The 20,907-nt window shown below is 46.0% G+C and overlaps 2 pseudogenes; both read right to left on the minus strand.

Annotated features, from left to right (window-relative positions):
* Nucleotides 1–642: 642 nt before the first annotated feature.
* LOC123424623 overlaps nucleotides 643–20,907 on the minus strand; it is a 47,751-nt pseudogene continuing 27,486 nt past the window's right edge.
* Nucleotides 1,875–8,069, minus strand: LOC123424624 (annotated as a pseudogene).

Below are 20,907 nucleotides of genomic sequence, written 5' to 3' on the forward strand. Positions count from 1 at the left end.
GCAGAAACAATAATAATGCCAGTTGCCGACGAGAACCCAACGTACGCCGTGCTCTAAACCACATCAGAGAGGTCGATGATGGTCTGCAGCACGGGCTTCTTGGGCTTCGCCACCCCTAGTGGAGCTATGGTCACAGTGATCTCCATGGCTGTCGTTGGAGAAGTAAGAAACAAAGTGTCGTTGCAAGTTTCATGATAGAAGATGACTTTAGGTCAATGGCATTAGGATTATGTGAGTTGTCTTGGATGAATTTTTTTATTAACAGAATTACAATTATTTAGTGGTACACGTCTCTAGTTTTACTGTGAAAAATTAAGCTACCATCAATATAGTGAATAATCCAGTCAACCATCACATAACTAAACATATGACATAGATAGACATTTTATCAAGGGAAAAGTAGACGAGGGAGTACTTCAACTGTGTAATACAACAGAACCAATATAGCTCATAATCCAGTCCACTATGAAACGTTGAATTTGTACCATAGTACTAGAGCTCCTTGGGCTGATTGGGATCATATGGTGACAATAAAAGTGATCTAGTTGAGGTCATGAGTTGATTAGAAGGGGGGGGGGGTTGTTCGTGTGCCTGTGTGTGTGTGAGAGAGAGAGAGAGAGAGAGATCAATTACATACACCCTTCATCTTCCGTCCCGCAAAATTGTTGCTGAAGATACAGTGGCAACACTCGTTGCAACCTCGGAACATGTTGTGTTCATGTTGTATGAATTACACCCTTCGTTTTGCAGAAGGACCATGTAGCTCATGTAGGCCGGAGATAAATCTGGAGGCGACTCACCATAGTCGAGGTAGTGCATGACCATCGGCATAATAGGCCGCACATCAGGCAATGGGTATGTGCATAGCAAACCTAGTTTGAGCACGATGGTTACCTCCTCCCTATTGAATTCCCCTTGGAGTCGTGGATCTACCGTCACTATAGGAATCGAACATTTTGCCGTCAGGACGCTACAGACGGCAAAGAGCGAATTACAGCCGACAAAATTTTTGCCGTCAACCCATGACGGCAAATAATGTCGTCAGACCATGTGCCCGCAAAGGGCGTCTTTGCCGTCAGCGACCGGGACAGCAGACGGCAAAATGTTTGCCGTCTATGGAATTATGTTGCCGTCAGCTACTTTTGTTAGACGGCAAAAAAATGGTTAGAAGACGGAACGGCCTAACTAACGGACGACGTTAGCCTTTTTGCCGTCTTCCTAACCTATACATGACAGCAAAATATGGCATTTTTTTTGCCGTCTTCCTAACATATACATGACAGCAAAATATGACATTTTGTTTGCCGTTTTCCTAACCTATACATGACAACAAAATATGGTCTATTTTTTACCGTCTTCCTAGCCTGTACATGCCAGCAAAATATTGTCTATTTTTTGCCGTCTTTCTAGTCTGTACATGACAGCAAAACAGACATAATTCATACAACATATATATATATATACAACATATATACATAATTCATACAGCATATATATAACATAATCCATACAGCATATATATATATATAACATCCATAATCCATACATCATATATATAACATCCATAATCCATACATCATATATAACATCCATAATCCATACATCATATATATAACATCCTTAATCCATACAGCATATAACACATCCATAATCCATACATTATATATATAACATCCATAATCCATGTCATAATATTTGGCATTACTACATATACTAGTAGAACAGCCGTGCGTTGCCACGGGCTTCTTCCTTTCCTGATTTTACATATATAAAGATAATGCATATAGCTCAAGCAGGTGGAAGCCCGCCGTAGTACCCGTCAAAATAATAAATAATGTATATAAAGAGATCGATGCCAAAACTAGACATGTATATAAAAATTGAATTTCAGTCCATTTGCAATGTAATCAACAATGTATATAAAGAGATCAATGATAATTATCTGTTACAAACTAAGACATACTTATGCGTTTGAGATATTGATGAACACAAATGTCAAGAATGTTGTCTTTCGCTTCATTCGCATGGTAATCATATTGCTTGCTGGGTCATATCCAATGGTACAAGGAATGTTCATATGGGAGAGCTTGATTTCTCACGTTCACATACTCGTACAGTTTTTACAGCAATCTTCTGAAGCTTATCAAGATCAAGTGGCCTTTGTGCATGAAAGCAAATAAAAAGATGGAATCCGAATACCTGCTTCATTCAAGTCAAATTAACTATGCACAAGTCTATTGTTTTGAAAACAAAAGATGCCTAGTCTCCTGGTAAAACTTATAACAGAAAACCCTTTACTAATATCGATAACATGAGATGTGTCAGCAAATCACATAATGGTGGAATTAGTTTGTTAAGGATTTTCCATAACAATATCGGCAGCCGGTCGTACCAATACCATGGCGGCAGAGACGGATGCCTAAGGAAGGCTGCCTGCAGTAGAGTACCACACAGCGATATCGACATCTAGTAGTGGCAGCCAACCATGCTAATACCCAACGGATGTGGGTGAAGGAAAGGGGAGGGATAAAACAGAAATCGAACCTGGGCGTAGAATGGAACGGAGCATCATACTCAATACCACGATGGTCGGTCGTCGATGGATTGCCCTACTCTGTGCATCGCCCCTCCAGGGATCATAGATTTCTGCCTTGATGGCCTCGTTTAAACCGCCGCGGGTGCATGTCGCCGTAAGCAGATATATGTGATACTGTTTTATGCCAAACAGAGCTGCTCATCATAAACATTTCAGTGTAAACATACCATCGTGGAAAGATCTCCTAAATTCTTGCACTGCCTCGTTATTCATTACAACATCCCATACAGTCCTATCACATGACAAGGACATAACCATTTTCTGCAAAGTAGAGAAGAACTGTTCAGAAATTTGACAGTACCTCAAAACTTGGAGGCACAATAACACATTAGTGTTATAAGCAAACATGCAGTTTCGGAGCATATGAAAATAGGTTAGGCCTCATTCACCTGAACATTAGGGTGTCTTTGCATTAGACGGAAGGCATCCAAAACATTCCTATGCTCCCTGGTCAGAAGAGTTGTTGAGTTGAGAACATATGCAGCAGGTTCGACCCAATCATCTGATCCTGATGCATTGCTTGATGAAGAATCCTATGATTTTGACAGCAATGCTATTTGTTTCTGAGTTCATCTGAATCCACATCATAATAAGAACCCTCAAACACCCTGAAAACAAAAAGTAAATTGGTTAAATGCAGAGTGAGAGCAGAAACTGCATCTAAATGATCCCTTTTTAGCATAATGAGTTGTTGGAAAAAAGTCTATAACACCTGTATTAAAATGAGTATCTCACAGATGCTGTAAGAAAATAACAAAACAATAGAAGCAATCATCAAAAGTAGAGAGATTGATCTTTTTCCTATTTAATTTAAAGGTACAAGCACCATCTAACCCTGATTGAAAGTTGCTGCGCTCAATACTTGCGGATCCTAACATCCTATAATGTCCCAGACAGCACATAGCCAGAGCCACTAATTAACATTATAACCAAACGAGGGAGGCGGCGTTGGAGGGGGGACCGGTGGTGACAGCGCCGGTGAGCCCCAGCAGCGACAGCGCGGCCGCGCTTCGGGCCCACGCTCGGCTCCGTCGTCCGACGGCGGGGGCGGAGGAGGTGGAGGCGTGGGGGCCTTGGGGTTGGGCTGATCTGTCGCCGGAGACGAGGGAGGCGGCGTTGGAGGGGGAACCGGTGGTAACAGCGCCGGTGAGCCCCAGCAGCGACAGCGCGGCCGCGCGTCGGGCCCACGCCGCGGCTCCCTCGTCCAACGGTGGGGGCGGAGGAGGTGGAGGTGTGGGGGCCTTGGGGTTGGGCTGATCCGTCGGGAGGGGGCCAACGTCGTCGCCGAAGACGAGGGAGGCAGCGTTGGAGGGGGAACCGGTGGTGTCTCGCCGGGGGGAGAGCGGAAGCGAGTTGGGAAGGGGGGGACGTGCGTGGGGGATGGAATTGTGGGCAGATCCGGCGAGATTGAGGGGCGGCGGCGCCATGGCCCTCGTGGAGATCTGGGGAAGATGCGGTCGCTGGCCGCCGCCCTCGCCAAGTCCTCGTTGGAGAGTCGCCGTCCCGCGTCCTCATGCGCCTCCTCGTGCCCGCGCGACGCCCCACGCCCTCGCCAAGTCCTCGACGGAGCACCGCCGACAGGCGTCCTCCTGCGCCTCCTCATGCCCGCGCACCGCCCCCACAGCCTCGCCTCTCCTCGTGCCCGCGCACCGCCCCCACAGCCTCGCCTCACCTCGCCGACAAGAAGGCCCGCGCGGGAGGTTGAAGGGGGTGGCGGCGGGATGGGATCGGTGGTGACGAAGGTGTCGTTGGGTTATTTTATTTTTCTTTCTCTGGTACGTACCGTTTCTGACTGATTTGGGGACATGAGCTAGGTGGAGAGAACCTTATTTCATCTTCAGACAATCGCCACCATCTCGATTTTCTGTATAGGACACAAACCTCATAAACGAACCTATAAATGGGGCAAGATCCCTTCCGCCCATGAGGGCCATGGTCCATCCTGCCTTCATGAACTTACGACAACCGAATATGAGGTGGACTGATGGCGGCGACCACGTGAGTTGAGGAGACGGCTTTGATGTCAACAAGAATTATAAATGTATCACAAAGTTGTTGTTCACTGTTAAGAGTTTAAGATTCTTATACATGACTGGACATGGCTTACAAATAGTATTAAGTTACAATTGACAAGTTCAAGGTCAAACTATAAAAATGGGACTGACTATTTAAGTCAGTCAGATTTTTCATGGCTGGTGTCAACCGATGTCTAATTCAAATGGGGCCAAAATGAAACCCTCTCCTACCCAGTCAACCTTCTTCCCCGCCTCTAGTACTATGACACAATGTCCAACCACTTCTTTTTGTTATAATACATATACACATGCATATCATTACATTAGATAAGAAAACGACAAAGAAACCGAATACAATGCATTTCAGCCATTACAACGCTAATCAGTAGGATTAATAGCCACACACCATATTATTACGAGACATGCAACACCTATATCAACCTCATGCCAATGTTAATGAGATAAACCACGGAGCACAACGAAGCCACATCATAATCAACACCAAAGACATCTACAACACGACTAAAGGCATGTTCGGATGCCCTCCACTTTACTTTTATTCCAAACAGCGGACGAGGAAAAAAAACCTGAGAGGATTTCTCATAATTTACCGAAGGAGATCTACCGTGGTCGAACCATCACGACAGACGGCAGATCCCCCTAGATCTCAGAAGATCATAATCCCTTAGTTATATCGTATTCATCTTCTAGTCTGAGGCGTCCTTTGGTTTGGAGGAACTTTGTAGGAATTCTATAGGATATGATTCTATAGGAAAATTTCCTTTAGAGCTATTTGGTTTATAGGGATAGATTTCTATTCCTATGTAGGATTGGTTCCTATCCTCCACATTACAAAGGAAAATAAACATTAGCCTACACTCAATAAAGAAAGTCCTATCATGTGAACCAAATGACATCTCTTTTCCTATTTTTGTTCATAGTATTTGAGATTCATGTAACTCTTTTCCTTCAAATTTCCTATTCCTGTGATATTCACATCCTATGAACCAAAAGAGGCCTGAATACAGACTAACTCTTGTCTCTTAGTATCCTAACCTTGCAAAATACAGATTTAAACTGTGACCTACTTGCCTAGAGAGTTTGATGGACCTAGAACTTGAGCAGAAGTCAAGCATGACTCTGTCACCTCTGTGAAGCTAATGTGTCTAGTGCGTTCGCCACCTCCCTCGTGTGCGTGGCCTTGGTGAATTTGGTACGAATCCTATGCATGGTATCTGACTCAAACTCTTCTCTCTTAGTAACATGACCTTGCACAATAAACATAACTTAAACCAATCATGACTGGCCTAGGGAGTTTGTTCGACCTAGGACTTGAGCCTGGTTGGACAATTAGAGACACAAAGAACTTAAGCCCAAGTTCAACATGACTCCACCTAATGGTGCTACGTTATGTTCCTCATCGACGCGAATCTCTCCCTACCGATTTCCTTAAGGAAAAAAACATTGGCAAAAAAGATAAGATAACACACAACAACTGCCAATGCACATGTAGAGGCAAATCCATTTACAGCACATAGTATATTGATAGTTTGACAAACCAAAATAACACATTAGCACATGATACATTGATAGCACACACATAAAATCATACTCCCTCTGTCCCAAAATAAGTGACTCAACTTTGTACTAACTTTAGTACAAAGTTAGTACAAAGTTGAGTCACTTATTTTGGGATGGAGGGAGTATATTAGAAGTTTGGAATATCAGCGCTATTTCTAAGAATGTACAGGGTAGTATTGTTGAAGATTGTGCACAGTTCAAATAAGCCTTTTGCATGGTCCAGGTTGATATGAAAATTTGAGTTCCTTGGTTCTTCAACTGACATAGACTACAGAGCATACATGAAAATCAATTTACACTTTAAGCAGCCCTGAACCTATTAACCAGAACCATGTGCCACTAATTTGTTCAAGCAAATAAACAAATGCATACGACCAGTTCAACCAAATGCAACAAAACAAAGTTCAAATTTAATATTTGCATGCTACACACAAGATTTAGATGCGCCTGCCTAACCTGCCCGGTAGTCTTTAGTAAAGCCCAGTTGAATGCTGGCTGATCATTTGATTTCACTTTCTTCGACCAGGGTTGTTCCTTGAGCTCCTCAATCCACTTCCTCGTCAACAGCTTTGACCCTTCTGTTGGCTGCAGGAAGATCATACAGCTGCAAATGTATGGCCGCCCCTTCTTACCTGGCGGCGGCAGCGCATGTGAATGATTTAGTGGCTTCACCTGCACCGACAATCCCCACAACATCAAACACTCTTCCAACTGCCCCAGCGACAAACACAACAAATGTACGTACTTGAGTCATATCGTCCATGAAGTAGACGTCGTGATTGCCGACGAGATATGGAAACGGGTCGGCAAGCCACACCATGTCGACGTCATTGTACATGACGCTGTACCCCAGCTCGAGAATCTGCAGCAGGTGTCGCGGCCGCCGCGAGGTGAAGTTAAAGAACCCCTGCACACAAGAGCAGGCACAGTCACGCACATGGACATTTCATCGAACAGCTTGGGTGTGGGGGTGACCGAGATTTCTCCACACCTGCGACCCGAACTTGTGAGCTGCCTGGGCGTCGGGCGCGGGGGGCACGAGGACAGCGTGGCCGGGCCATGCGGCATTGATGCGCTCGAGGGTCGCGGCCGCCGCGAGGTGAAGTTAAAGAACCCCTGCACACAAGAGCAGGCACAGTCACGCACATGGACATTTCATCGAACAGCTTGGGTGTGGGGGTGACCGAGATTTCTCCACACCTGCGACCCGAACTTGTGAGCTGCCTGGGCGTCGGGCGCGGGGGGCACGAGGACAGCGTGGCCGGGCCATGCGGCATTGATGCGCTCGAGGGTCGCGGCCGCCGCGAGGTGAAGTTAAAGAACCCCTGCACACAAGAGCAGGCACAGTCACGCACATGGACATTTCATCGAACAGCTTGGGTGTGGGGGTGACCGAGATTTCTCCACACCTGCGACCCGAACTTGTGAGCTGCCTGGGCGTCGGGCACGGGGGGCACGAGGACAGCGTGGCCGGGCCATGCGGCATTGATGCGCTCGAGGGTCTCGTAGTCTTTGGCGATGACGAGCACCTAGTTAGCGCGGCCGGCGCGGCGGACGCTGATGAGCCAGTTGGAGAGGAAGGGGAGGTATGGCCCGAAGACGGTGGCGAGGATGATGGTGCCGTTGCCGGAGGCCGCGGCGAAGGCCGCGGCGTCTTGGAGCGTGTAGGAGCGCCACGGGGAAGCCGGCGCGGAGTGGCGGGGCGGCCCCCAGGGGAAGAGGAGGGCGAGTAGGAGGAGGAGCGCAAGAAGGGAGAAAAGGTAGGGGAGCGTGAGGAGGGGCAGGGGGCAGGGTGGGGCGGCGTTGGCGGGGCCAGTGGAGATGGGGAGGGAGTCGGCGCCCAGCGGCTTCTGGTGCGGCCGCTGGTGGAGCGACATTGCCGGAGATCGGGGTTTCTGGTGGTGGAGATCGCCATGAGCACCTCTCACCTCCGCTGGCACTTGTTGACCACCCTCCCCGTGCGCATGGCTAGATCGTGCAGAAGAGAGGGGAGATCGTGGGTGCGTCACGACTCACGAGATGGAGGGGATCAAGATCGAGCAGGTTGGGAGAAGACGGGTTCGTGGGACGCAGCTGTTTCTGTTTTTGGTTTTTACGAGATGGGATCGCTGTCGATTTCTTTAAGTGGGGAGGTGGGATTGGTGGGAGGTCGAACCATCGGTAGGTTGAACCATCACGACGTTCGATCCTGCTTTAATAGTAAAGATATACATCATATATATAACTTTATATATATAATTCATGTCATAATATTTGACATTACTACATAAAATTTGGCATTACGATAAATGTCTTCATGTCAATATCGTAGTCCAAAGAACATCCGTATGACAACCTACAAGATGAAGTCATGCACATATGTCAGATTTTGGCACACAATAAATAAAGATCATCCAGTTCTTGGCACACAATAAAATTTGAGGAACACATAGAAAATCTTCAAGCAGGGAGACTCACAAATAAAAAACATAACTGACAACTACATGGTGATCGGACATGTTTCATTACAAGTAGGAATAGATTGATAATGATTTTGAACATTTATATGCAATACTAGCTGGGAGAGCATATAAGCGGCTTCAACTGCAGACAATTGGCTCAGATCCATGTCCATACTATATATAACCATCATCCACGTCATTGATGCATGCATATATGTGTACACAGGTGAAATGTGATCAGTAGGCTAGGACGCTCCAGCGCCAATACGTTATTATTGATTGTTGTAATCAATTGATCTTTCATCGTGGCATCTATCATTCACCACAAGGAAGTGGGATCCATTTAAAATCTGTGTGGTGATGATAATACTGAACGGAGTCTTGAAGGAGATGGATTTGTGGCACCATATATCCATGATATAAAATCTAATATATAAAAAACCTGAAGACGAAAAGTAGTATATGCACATGATCATTCTCCTTCAGAAATTCGCCTGATTATCAAGTATTTTTCAAGTGTCCTAATCTGTGCAGTTGTCGTTGTACTCACAATTCATCGAGCCATGACTCAATAGTCTAGAATGAGCATGTCAAATTGCATAAAACAAAGTGATAGGTTCCATTTTTTACATCATTTTGTCCATGCATGAGTTTATAAAACTGGACGCATACAAGGTACCAATGAAATCGAAGGAGACATTTGATTTGTTTATTCTTTTCTTTCTTTTCTATTGAAGTGCTTAATGTTGTTATTGAACTATATATACAAACAAATGTTTTTCATCAATAGGTAAGTACTAGAAGCATTAATTAAAGAGAAATATATATTCTTACTTCATTATTACTGTTGCGCATGGTATATTGTTGGAAAAGAACATGGGAAAAAGCTGTAGAAGGTAACTCTGGACAATATTTACACATAATATTTTTTCCCTAAACACAAGGGCGGACGCACGTTCAAGTGAGTGGGGGCCCAGGACCCCACTCAATTTCTAATCCTGCCTTACATGTCTAGTACTCCCCCAGCATGCCCCCCGGTCGGCCTTGGCCTGGTGCCCCCACTCCCTTGCAAAACCCAAAAAAGAGAAAGAAGACAATGCATGCGTCAAGGAGCAATTTTCCAGTAATTAAAATAAAATCGACTGATTAAATGAGAGCGATTAAATGGGAAACGAAACAACATCGTCCCCTCGGCCTCCGCCTGCTGTGACGCTCGACCTACATTGCTCCGCACAGTCCACCATGTGCCCGGGTCCGCTGTTGCACCGCCGCCGCCGGCGGCCGGCTAGGCTACCAACGTCGCTGGACACTGGTCGCTCCCCTACTCAACACTATAGGTCTGCATGAGTCTCACCCGTCAATTCTTCATCCCCAACTCTGAAACTAGGTTTGTTCTTCATGAACTGATCCATTCATCTCATGCTATGAATTTGTTTCTTCTGAATTTCTGGTTCTGGTTCTGGTTCATGCCATATCAAATGCACATATGGAATTCGTGATAGTATAGTACTGCTACTTTTATGAGCATGTATTTTGTTCTAATCAAGTTTGTTAGGATTAATGTGACACACTACGAGTAGGTCATTTTCTAGGATTTGAGAATAGAGTACTAATACTTGTTTGCAGACATAGCAGGCTGCTACTGGGAAGAAGAAGAAGAGGAGATTCAGTCTAGATTGGTATGATGATGATGCTAATGAGGTAAATTCCAAGTTGCTTCCATGCATATCTGCTTTGAGCCCTAGTATTTTATTCCGTCGTTTTGGTAAGGAGAAGTTGCTGAAATTAGCTAAATTCCATTCTGATGAGGGCCTGGTGTTTTTTCTGACTATGTGCTATCTGTTTTGCTTTTCTCATTACAATATTATTGTACTGCAGGAAGATAATATAGACTATGTGCTATCTTGAAAGTTTTAGATATTTCGGCTAAAATGCAAGTGGGTCTCTGCATGACTATATGCCATGTGAAGACATGATTTGCTGAATCTGTTTCGACTGATCGTTGCAGGTGAAACAAATAGCAGAAATAATCAACCCTTCTAAAAATTATAGGTTGCACATAATCAAGCCATTTCTGCACACACATTAGTTACTTATATGTTTTCTCCTTTATTAATATTTAGGGATAGCTATTCATGTTTATCATATATGAGAAAAACAATGACATGATATTAACAATGACATGATATTAACAATGACATGATATTAACAATGACATGATATATGAGAAAAACAATGACATGATATTAACAATGACATGATATATGAGAAAAACAATTAGTTACTTATATGTTTTCTCCTTTATTAACTATTCTTGATATATTTCATCAAGTCTTCCATAATACTCAACTCCATTGCAAATAGCCGACACTCCTGTGTTTCTTGATTTTAGAACGGCCGACGTTCCTCGATCTCATGTGTGCGGAAGTGATATCCATTGATGTTGTATCTCTCGAACGTACCGACCTTATAGTCAAAGCCATTAGCAACTTGTTTCAACTCGTTGTACAATATTGACGTGCCCTACAAGTTTAAGAGAGAAGGATCGGTGAATTAGTCGCACGTAATACCAACTTAGGTTCTTCCATAATAAGAAGTATATATACCTTTCCTTTGAACCAAGAAATGAAACCGTAATTGTCGTCTTCGTTGCCAGCAAGAAGCTCATACTCTTCGAGTGAATCACGTTCGACCCCTTCATTAGAGAATTGAGCAACGAAATCACTGAGCAATGAGAAATGAGCGGAGTTAGACACAAACATATGAGTAAGTGTTACATGATGTACCAATCACTTACTCAATGTATGGCTGCACTTCTTTTAAGTTGGTGAGGACATACAACGCAAGCAAGCTCCACTCTTTCACATCCAGATTCTTTGAACTAGAAGCACCCACATGTCTAAGTTGCCCTTTGAAGAGGCTGAGAGTGGATTCATGTTTGGGGTCGCCGGTATTGTAACGAGACTTCGCATTATGCAAGCTTGGAATATTGGCCCCATAGCGTGATGTCGTGAAGTTTGTCACCTCTTCCGCCAAGAATGCCTCGGCTATGGATGCTTCAATTCTACATTTATTTCTACATTTAGCTCGAAGAGTCTTTTGCATTCTCTCAAGTCCATAGCACCAACGGTTCTGCAGAGGGCCACCCAATCCTGCCTCAGATGGGAGGTGTAAAATCATATGTTCCATCGGATTAAAGAAGCCTGGTGTAAATATCTTCTCTAGCTTGCAGAGCAACTCGGGTGCCCGTTTTTCCATGTCATCTAACACAGTAGGAGATACTTCTTTAGCACAAAGAACATGGAAGAAATAGCTAAGCTCTGCCAATACTTCGCAATCATCCTTAGGGATATAGCCTCGAATCATCACCGGCATTAATCGCTCAAGCCATATGTGCCAATCATGACTCTTCAACCCGTTGAGCTTCAATTTATCAAGATTCACTGCCCTCATTAGATTCGCTGCATACCCATCAGGGAACACCAAAGTTTTGAACCACATGACTATCTCCTTCTTTTGTTCCCTTGTAAGAACAAACCTAGCCCGTGGCGTCGTCCATTTCTTCCGGTCCATGCGTTGCCGCAAGTTTTGTTCGGGTCTATCACATAGCTGCATCACATCTAGTCTAGCCTTAGTATTGTCCTTCGTCTTCTCAGAAATGTTGAACAATGTGCCAAAAATGGCCTCGGCGATATTCTTTTCAGTGTGCATTACATCAATGTTATGTGGAAGCTCGAGCTGATGGAAGTAGGGGAGATCCCAGAAGCATGGCCTATGAGTCGAGACATGTTCTTCATTATATCCCAAGAAATACCCTGGATGGATGGGATCAGGCTCGAGAGCATCTAGTTGATTACGAATCTGTTCACCCGTCATCTCAGGTGGTGCCGAGTGTTCGACAACTTCACCTTTCATGAAGTTCTTCTTGTCTTGCCTGAATGGATGGTCGGGCAACAAATGTTATCTTTGAAAATCAAAGCAAGAATACTTGCGACCATGTTGCAGCCAACGACACTGAAGGTTTGCCTTGCATCTAGGGCATGGGAACCTCCCATGCACAGACCACCCCATGAAAAGTGAAAACGCCGGTAGGTCATGCATTGAGTACAGGTACCAAACATGCATATTGAAGTTCTTCTTGCTAGCAGCGTCGTATGTCGTCTGTATCCCATTCACCCAAGCTTGTTTCAACTCATCTATCAGTGGTTGGAGGTACACATTTATATTCTTTCCCGGATACTTGGGCCCTGGAATTATCAATGATAGGAATATGTGCTTGCGTTGCATTAGGACGCCTGGGGGGAGGTTGAGGGGAACAACAAACACAGGCCAACAACTATATGCCTTTGAGACAAAACCAAACGGATTGAACCCATCGAGTCCGATGGCGACTCGTGGATTCCTTGCCTCTTTTGCTTTCTCAGGATGTAATCGATCGAAATTCTTCCATGCTTGGGCACAAGACGGATGTATCAACATTGGTCTCCCATGATCATCCTTGTCGCGTCTTATCCCATATTTGTGCCATACCATCTGTAAGGTCGTATCTTCGTTCAAGTAAATGCGTTGAAGTCTTGGCAGGATTGGAAGATACCGAAGAACATTTGCGGGGAATTTGGTATGCTTCTTCGTACCATCAGGGAGGACTCTCTCGGTATAGCTATAGGAGCCGCACTTGACACAGTATTTGTCGTCTGCATACTCTTTCGTAAATAAGATACATCCGTTTGGGCAAGCGTGTATCTGCTCATACGGCATCTTAAGTGCACGTAGGGTTTTCTTCGCTTCGTACCAACTTTTAGGCAGTTTGTGCCCTTCAGGGAGAGAGCGGCCCCAAGAGGTCATCATTGAATCAAAGTTATCTCTGCTCATGTTGAACTGGGTCTTCATAGACATTGCTTGTCCGATGGCATCCAACTGGCATTGATCTGTGTAGTCGTGAAGAGGTTGTTGTGACGAATTCAACATTTCTAAGAATGCCCTCGCGGACTCCTCTGGTTCTTCATCTGATCCCGCATCACGTGCATCGTTGAAGTCAGCTACCATGACATCGATCCCGGTACTGTCATCGTCGGTGTGCCGACGAACGACCTCCTCTCTGCTACGTTCAATCTCGCCGTGAAAGGTCCACCGTTTATACCCAGGCTTAAACCCATGCTTCTGCAGATGTAAAGACATCATCTTCTTTGTCTGTTCTTTATAGTTTTTGCACTGCAAGCAGGGACACCAAATTTTTCTCTTGCCACTAGCAAATGTTGCCTCTATGAATTTATTGGTCTTGTCAACCCACTCAGCGGTCATGCCAACCTGACTAGGGTGGCCAGTGTACATCCACTCACGATCATCCATAGCGCTACTTGCACTAACAATACGGGTATTTTGTTCAGATTCATCAAGTTAGATATAATGTAATTACATGTAGATACATAACTAATTGCTTTTGTCATATTATTTACGCCATAGTTTTATTTTTTATCATACAAAAGGGAAACGAGCATTCATGGATTCAATCCTATCTCTAATAGGTAAATATGGGTCCTAATCCCACCCGAGTACGTGTAGATTGGGTTCGTTCCCCGTGCTCTACTCCGGTCCAAGGCAAAATTTCAGCAGCAGCACCCCGCTGTTCTCCTGGTACACGTCTCGACAACAAGCCAAGAGAATGTGTACCCGGAGAACAACGGGGTGGTGCTGACGAAATTTGCCTCCAACGGAAGTAGAGAGCACGGGAAACGTAACCCAATCTACACGTACTCGGGCTGTCCATGGATAACGTGGACAATTCGAAAGGATGGCGGTTATAAATATGCAAAGACATGCATATTTATAGGTGCTGCCCTTTTGAACGGGAGACGCCTAGGTTACGAGACTTGATATGATAGAAAACTCTAGATGCATCAGATGACGACGTAACAGAGCAAATAGGGAAGGGGGGAGATGATAGTCGAGCTCACACCTAGACTGTAGAGGCGGAAGTCAAACTATGAGGGCAACGACAACGGGACCGACGGTGCTCCTCAAGACGAAGAGAAGATCCATGCACATGAAAAGCACCGGCACAACCAACATCAGCACTAACACAACAATCTAATAAACAACATCAACAACATCATCTTGCAGTTCAACATCTAACCTAAAGAAAATAAGTAAGAAAAAAGAACCCACAAAATAATATGTTCTGTTAAGGTTCCTAGAAAAAGAAAGTAAAACAAAATCTGTTAAAAAGTTGATGTAATTGAGAAGAAAAGGTGGCCCTGTTCAAAGGAACCTTAACAAATTTAGTGCCAGGCCATCTCAAACCTAACTTTAGAATTGTTCAGAATCATCTACTATCATGTATACAAATTGTGTAAGTACTTTAGAGTAATACGACACAATTTGAAGTGTCATGTCTTCCAATGTTAAAATAAGCACCACCATTTAGAAAATAAGCACCACCATTTAGGAACGCCAAACTATTTGTATCACATGAATTCGGTAGCATGGGACATTCACAAGGAAATATGAAGAGGAGTGTATACTTAGTTTCTATATTTGATGATTCAGGTGTTGGCCATCAATTAAAGATTGCAGAATACTTGGCAGAAAACCAACGGAAATGATGTTGACATTCTGGTTCCGATGAAGTGATTTGTCCAAGCCACATCAATAAACAGAATGTCCGATGAAGTGGGATATTTTTTCATGTGATGGATAGCACCTGAGCATGGAGGCGAATATCACCTATGTTTTCCTACTGCATTGACCTGAATAGCACCTATGTTTTCCTATGTGGTCTGATTTCCTACTGCATTCTCTCAACATGCAGGTGTAGAAGAACACTAAACCTATGTTTTCCCTTCCATTGACCTCACAGGCGGAGCCTCCGGTAGGGCGAGGCAGGGCGCCCGCCCTACCTTGATTTTGGGCAAAGTGATTTGTACAGGTACGCATGCGCTGTCGATGGCTTAGCTAGAGTCAAGCGTGCGCTAGAAAAAGAGAGCGCGAAGAAAAACGAGTGGGACTAGTCGATCGTCAGATTTTGTACATGTTATTCAGGTCCATGAGTTCCTGCTGCTAGGCACCGTTCTCTAAGCGGGGACTGACAAAACGATGAAGCCCATCCCAGTCGATCAGTATCGCACGCACCAGTACACCATGCTCTCTCTCTTTCTCAAAAAAAGACGCACTTTCTTTCTATGAAAATAACAACGCGAGAATCCAACTAGACTGGACTGACCTGCAACGTGATAATAGGGAGACCGCAGCCCCGGCCTGGATCCTTGGGGGCACGACGACCGGTGACCGACGGTGGGACGACTGGCAGGGAGGCGGCGGCAGCCGGGGAGGTCACCGGCGGCGACAGGGAGGCTCGCGGCGACTGGAGAGGAGAGGAGAGGGCCGGGCTGCGACCGGCGGGGAGGAGAGGGCCGGGTTGCGACCGGCGGGGAGGCGCGAACTGGCCGGTCCCCTCACTCACGGTGGGGCGGGAAGGGAGCGGAGAACGTCGGCGGCGGCCATTAGGGAGGCCGGAGGTGGCGACCGCCGGGGAGTCCAGTGGCGGCGACAAGGGACGCCGGCGGTGGTGACCTCCAGTGGTGGAACCTGTGTGCGAGAGAATAAGTCCCGAGATGTGAGTTTTTTTTGAGGGGTGTCACGAGAGGTGAGGTGCGGGAGCAGTTTTCGATCTGGGCTGGGGTCGCTGGTTTTTTTTTCACTCGTTGCCGTCTTCGGAGTAGAGCACGAGACGACAAAGTTTTATCTTTTTCACTGGTTGCCGTCAGCTGGCCCAAATAAAAGACAGCAAATCATGTGTCCGTTTAGACCCGTTAAACGCAGACGTGCACAAACTTTTGCCGTCAGCCCGTGCGTAAGAAGACGGCAAAAATGCTACCTTTGCCGTCATCTGGCCAAATAATTGACGGCAAAACTTTATTTTGCCGTGTGTATTTTTTTGCCGTCTACTTTTTATTATTTTTAACGATAGTATTTTTTTTGTCGTCTGCCCATGACGGCAAAGTAACCGTTTTCCGTTTAACCCCGAGGATTTGCTGACGGCAAAGATTATACCTGTAGGCAAAATAGCTGATTCATGTAGTGCGTGTCGAGGATTGAGCCATTCCGGTGGTGCTCAAGCACCCACTGTACCAGCAATACCCGATTTTTTCCTCGCTGGTGAAGATTGGCCTACGTCCACATGTGACCTCATTAATTGGGAAACATGCCAAATGCATATACATCGGTGAAGGGTGTTGGCCTCCCTGTGTGCACAAGTTCTGGTGTCAGATATCCAATGGTGCCAGCCAGGTGGGTAGCTGCAGCGACGGTTTCATGGTCATATATCTTTGCAAGACCAAAAAAGCCCAACCGTCCATTCATCTACTATCCAATAGCACATTGCTTGCCTTTATATCTCTGTGGATAACGACCTGCTCCCATTTCTCATGCAGATACAACAAGCTCGAGGCCACACCTTTGATGATCCAGTACCTTTGAGGCCAGTCCAGAACTGGGCTTTTTTTATTGTATAGGTACTTGTCGAGACTACCATTTTCCATGTAATCATAAACCAAGAGAAGTTCACCCTTACGCCTGCAGTAGCCCAACAATTGCGTGATATTTCGATGTCGAAGACGACCAACGTACGCTCACCACCTCGGCGATGAGCTCCTTAACCCCTTGCCTTGAATTATGTGACATTCTCTTAACTGCGACCTCCATGTCCGGCTTGCGAAGCACGCCCTTATAGACACTTTCGAAACCTCACCTCCCAAGCAGGTTCTTCTGATCTGGGGATTTTTTAAGAAAACAACTACTCCGCAAAACAGGGAGGGGCGATCTGGGGGCGACGAGGGGAGGCCATGAGATGGCCTCGCCGCCGGTCAATGCTGCGGTCGGCCACGTCGGAGGTCGGTTCTGGGCCCTAGCAGATGAAGAACGGATCGACGAAGACGACTCTCATACGCCTGTGTCCTCTCCAACGCCTTCGGACCTCGTATGCAAATCCATTCTGGGCGGATATTCAGAGGAGCAGGTTGCAAACAATATCGACGGGCTCGTTCCAGCGGCCGACGAAGCCTGGAATGGGTTACAAGACAACGTTGAAGACAGGGTGGAGGTGCTCCGGCGAGTGGTTCACCGGCGAACTTCGGCAAAGCCATAAAACCATGGAAGGGTCCAATACCCAAGGTACGTCTACCGGCACTAACTCTAGCGGATTTTATCGATTCTTGAAAACAAGTTCCATTCAAGCAGAGGCGCCGGCGGTCAACGACGGAACAACGGCAGCCGTGCCCAACCTCGGCCAGACCGGATCGTGGGGTCCGAGAGGCGAGGGAGGTGCGCCTGAGAGAAATACTTGGCCAGAGCGGGTCTATTTTGGAGCCGGCTGGGATAGATGAATCTGGGTACATGGCCCAGCGTCAATTAGAAGTCCAGCCTGATCACGAGTCGAATCTTTTACGTAATGAGTTCGGTTCTGAATCGGTCTCTGGCGTCAGAGATCGAGATCTCTCTATATTGTTTCCTGGCGTGGGTGATTCTCGTACGAAGAGACATCCCCAGCCCGGCTTCCCATCGCGTAACTATAGGGCGAAACGAATCTCTGTGTTTGCCATGGCTGCTGATCAAGTTCCCGTGGCACAAGGGCCGACGATGACAGGGGCGACACCGCCATCGAATGCTCCTGTCGTTGCGGTGGCTCCGGCTGCAGCTGATGATACCTCGCGGGAGGCAGTACAGCAGCGGGGGCCGGCCTCTGCAGTACACGGTCGAGGTCTTCCCAGCGCCGGACGTGGTGCTCCTGGTAGACACCAGCGTCCTGGTGGTGGTGGTTACCAAGGTTTCAGAGGAAATCAGTGGTACGACTCTTCTGCTGGTTCAGGTGGGGGTAGATCGAACTGGAATACAGGGGGTAATCACTGGCATCGGACTTTTAACCCTCCTGACGGTGTCTTTGTGGAGGGGGCTCGAGGAGCAAACTATCGACAGAGAGGTTGCGGTGGAGTACGCAACTTCGGTCGAAATAATTCTGGACCAATGTGGAAAGAGGTTAATCACGCGGTCGGTGAAAACGCTACCGCCGTGCCCGCGCAGGTTACACCTACCAAAACAGCAGAGGACAGAGAAGTGGCGCGAGCCAATAAGGCGGCTCGCAAAAAAAAACTGACATGCTATAGATGTGGGGTTCCCGGCCACTTTGTTATGGATTGCACCACGGTTCTTTGTGACATCTGTCAGAAGCCCGGTCATATTGACACGGCGTGCCCATTGCTTTCAGCTACTAAGTCAGTCATGAACATATATGGTGTTTGTCACAACAAGCTTATGTTTTTTGAGACACCACGATCTACTTCGGTTCTTCCTCCACCACGTCTTGAGAGTACTAGGACTGGGCTTGTCAAAGTCACAAATGGTGATTTGACTGCGGAGCAAATATCTCAACAGATGAGAAGGCTGGTTTCCGAGACTTACAGTTGGGAACCAATCATAGTAGACCAAAATACTTTCCAGGTTGAGTTTCCTAGAAGAGAGGATCTTCAACGGCTACTCACCTTTGGGGTCAGTAAGGTTAGTGGCAGCAAGTGTTTGCTTGAGTTTGAGGAATGCATTAAACCAGCACCGCAGGGATCTAGGTTGCAGAAGGTTTGGATTAGGTTCTCAGGCATTCCAGAGATTTTGCTGAACGACTTCCTCATTGTCTGGAGCCTAGGATCGTTGATTGGGAAGAATGAGAAAGTCGACATGCCTTTCACACGCAAAAGGGGGATTGCCAGATTGCTTGTGATGGTGCTTGATGTAGAGCAAATACCCAATTTTGCTCCCTGGTGTTATGATGATGTGCACTATGATCTGGATGTGGAGTGTGTTATGATGATGTGCACTATGATCTGGATGTGGAGGTCGAGACGGTGTCACAAAAGGAGCCAAATGGTGCCGATATTCATATGGTTGATGGAGATGATAGGGACAAGGATCATGGCGATCCTGATGATCGGCATTCTAAACAGTCAAAAGACAATACTAACTCTGCTCCCTCCTCTAATAAGGAGAATCCGCCTCTTATTGGAGGTGCACTTTCTACATCTAAGGCACCCATGGCTACACTTTCCTTTGGGTCCTTCGACGCATCACACAATTTTGAGACTGTTTCTGGACAGGAGGATGAGAGGGCTGAGGCAGCCCCTTATGTTCCAATCCAACGTTCTGCTTCCACTTCGAATCTGATTTTATCTCCACAGAAGCATGGACATGTGCGGAGACGATCAGCTTCCGCAGTACAGTCGGCTAGGAAGGCCGAGACTGTGCATGTGCAGACACAGGAGAACATGACACGCCTCCTTTCACTCCTTCATCACCAGTTGTGGGTGATTCCTCTCGGCCTAGGGGAGAAACCGTGCAGGAGACAAGGTGGTCTCCTATTGCTGCTGTTTCTCCTGAGGCCGCAATGGTGCAGCCAACGGCTCACACTGATCTTCATGCTTCCAACAGGGATACTCACAAGGAGATTACAGTTGATGATGTAGTTTCTTTTGGTGGGATCCCAGATCCTACCTCTGTTGATAGACGGTACAGTCAGCGTATTCAGGAGAAGCGTGATGCTGATGACATGACCATGGGACGTGCTATTCGGGCTGCTAAATTACGAGATGCTGAAAAATCGACAGGTTTGTCTATTGACCAGACGGCTACTATTTTAAATTTTTCCGACTTTGAGATCATGAATAATGCTAGCGACATAGGTATTTCCTTGGGTGCTTCTAGTGAAACTATAGATAAATCCATCAATGATATTCTTGATTTAGAAGTTGATAGAACCATAGAGTTTATGGAAAATCTGGTAGCAGTTAAACCTATGAATGATTCAGATATTACTGATTTAGAAGTTGCAGAGATACAAACAGTATGTGATAACATTCTACATACGGAAGGGGATGTAGACGATGTGGATGATATGGGTTTGGAGGGGTATATGGCCACTCCAAATGCGGATTGTCATTCACAACCTATGAGTAGCCACAATGATTTAAATCTTACTCAGGAAAAAACTAGGAGACCTTGGAAAAGGAAGGTTTATCCTGAATCAGCAGTTAGAAGGAGTGCGAGAGTTAAACATAAGAAAAAAAATTCATGATGACCTATGAAAGGAATCTTTTGGAATAGCAGAGGTCTTGAGGACTTGGCTAAAAGTAGGTTCCTTAGAGAAACATCGATACAATATAGTCTGGACTTCATGGCAATACATGAAACTGGTAGAGATAATTTCACGCCTTAGTTCCTAAATAACCTATCAGGA

The sequence above is a fragment of the Hordeum vulgare genome, chromosome 2H (genome assembly GCF_904849725.1).
Source record: "Hordeum vulgare subsp. vulgare chromosome 2H, MorexV3_pseudomolecules_assembly, whole genome shotgun sequence".
Classification (NCBI taxonomy): domain Eukaryota; kingdom Viridiplantae; phylum Streptophyta; class Magnoliopsida; order Poales; family Poaceae; genus Hordeum; species Hordeum vulgare.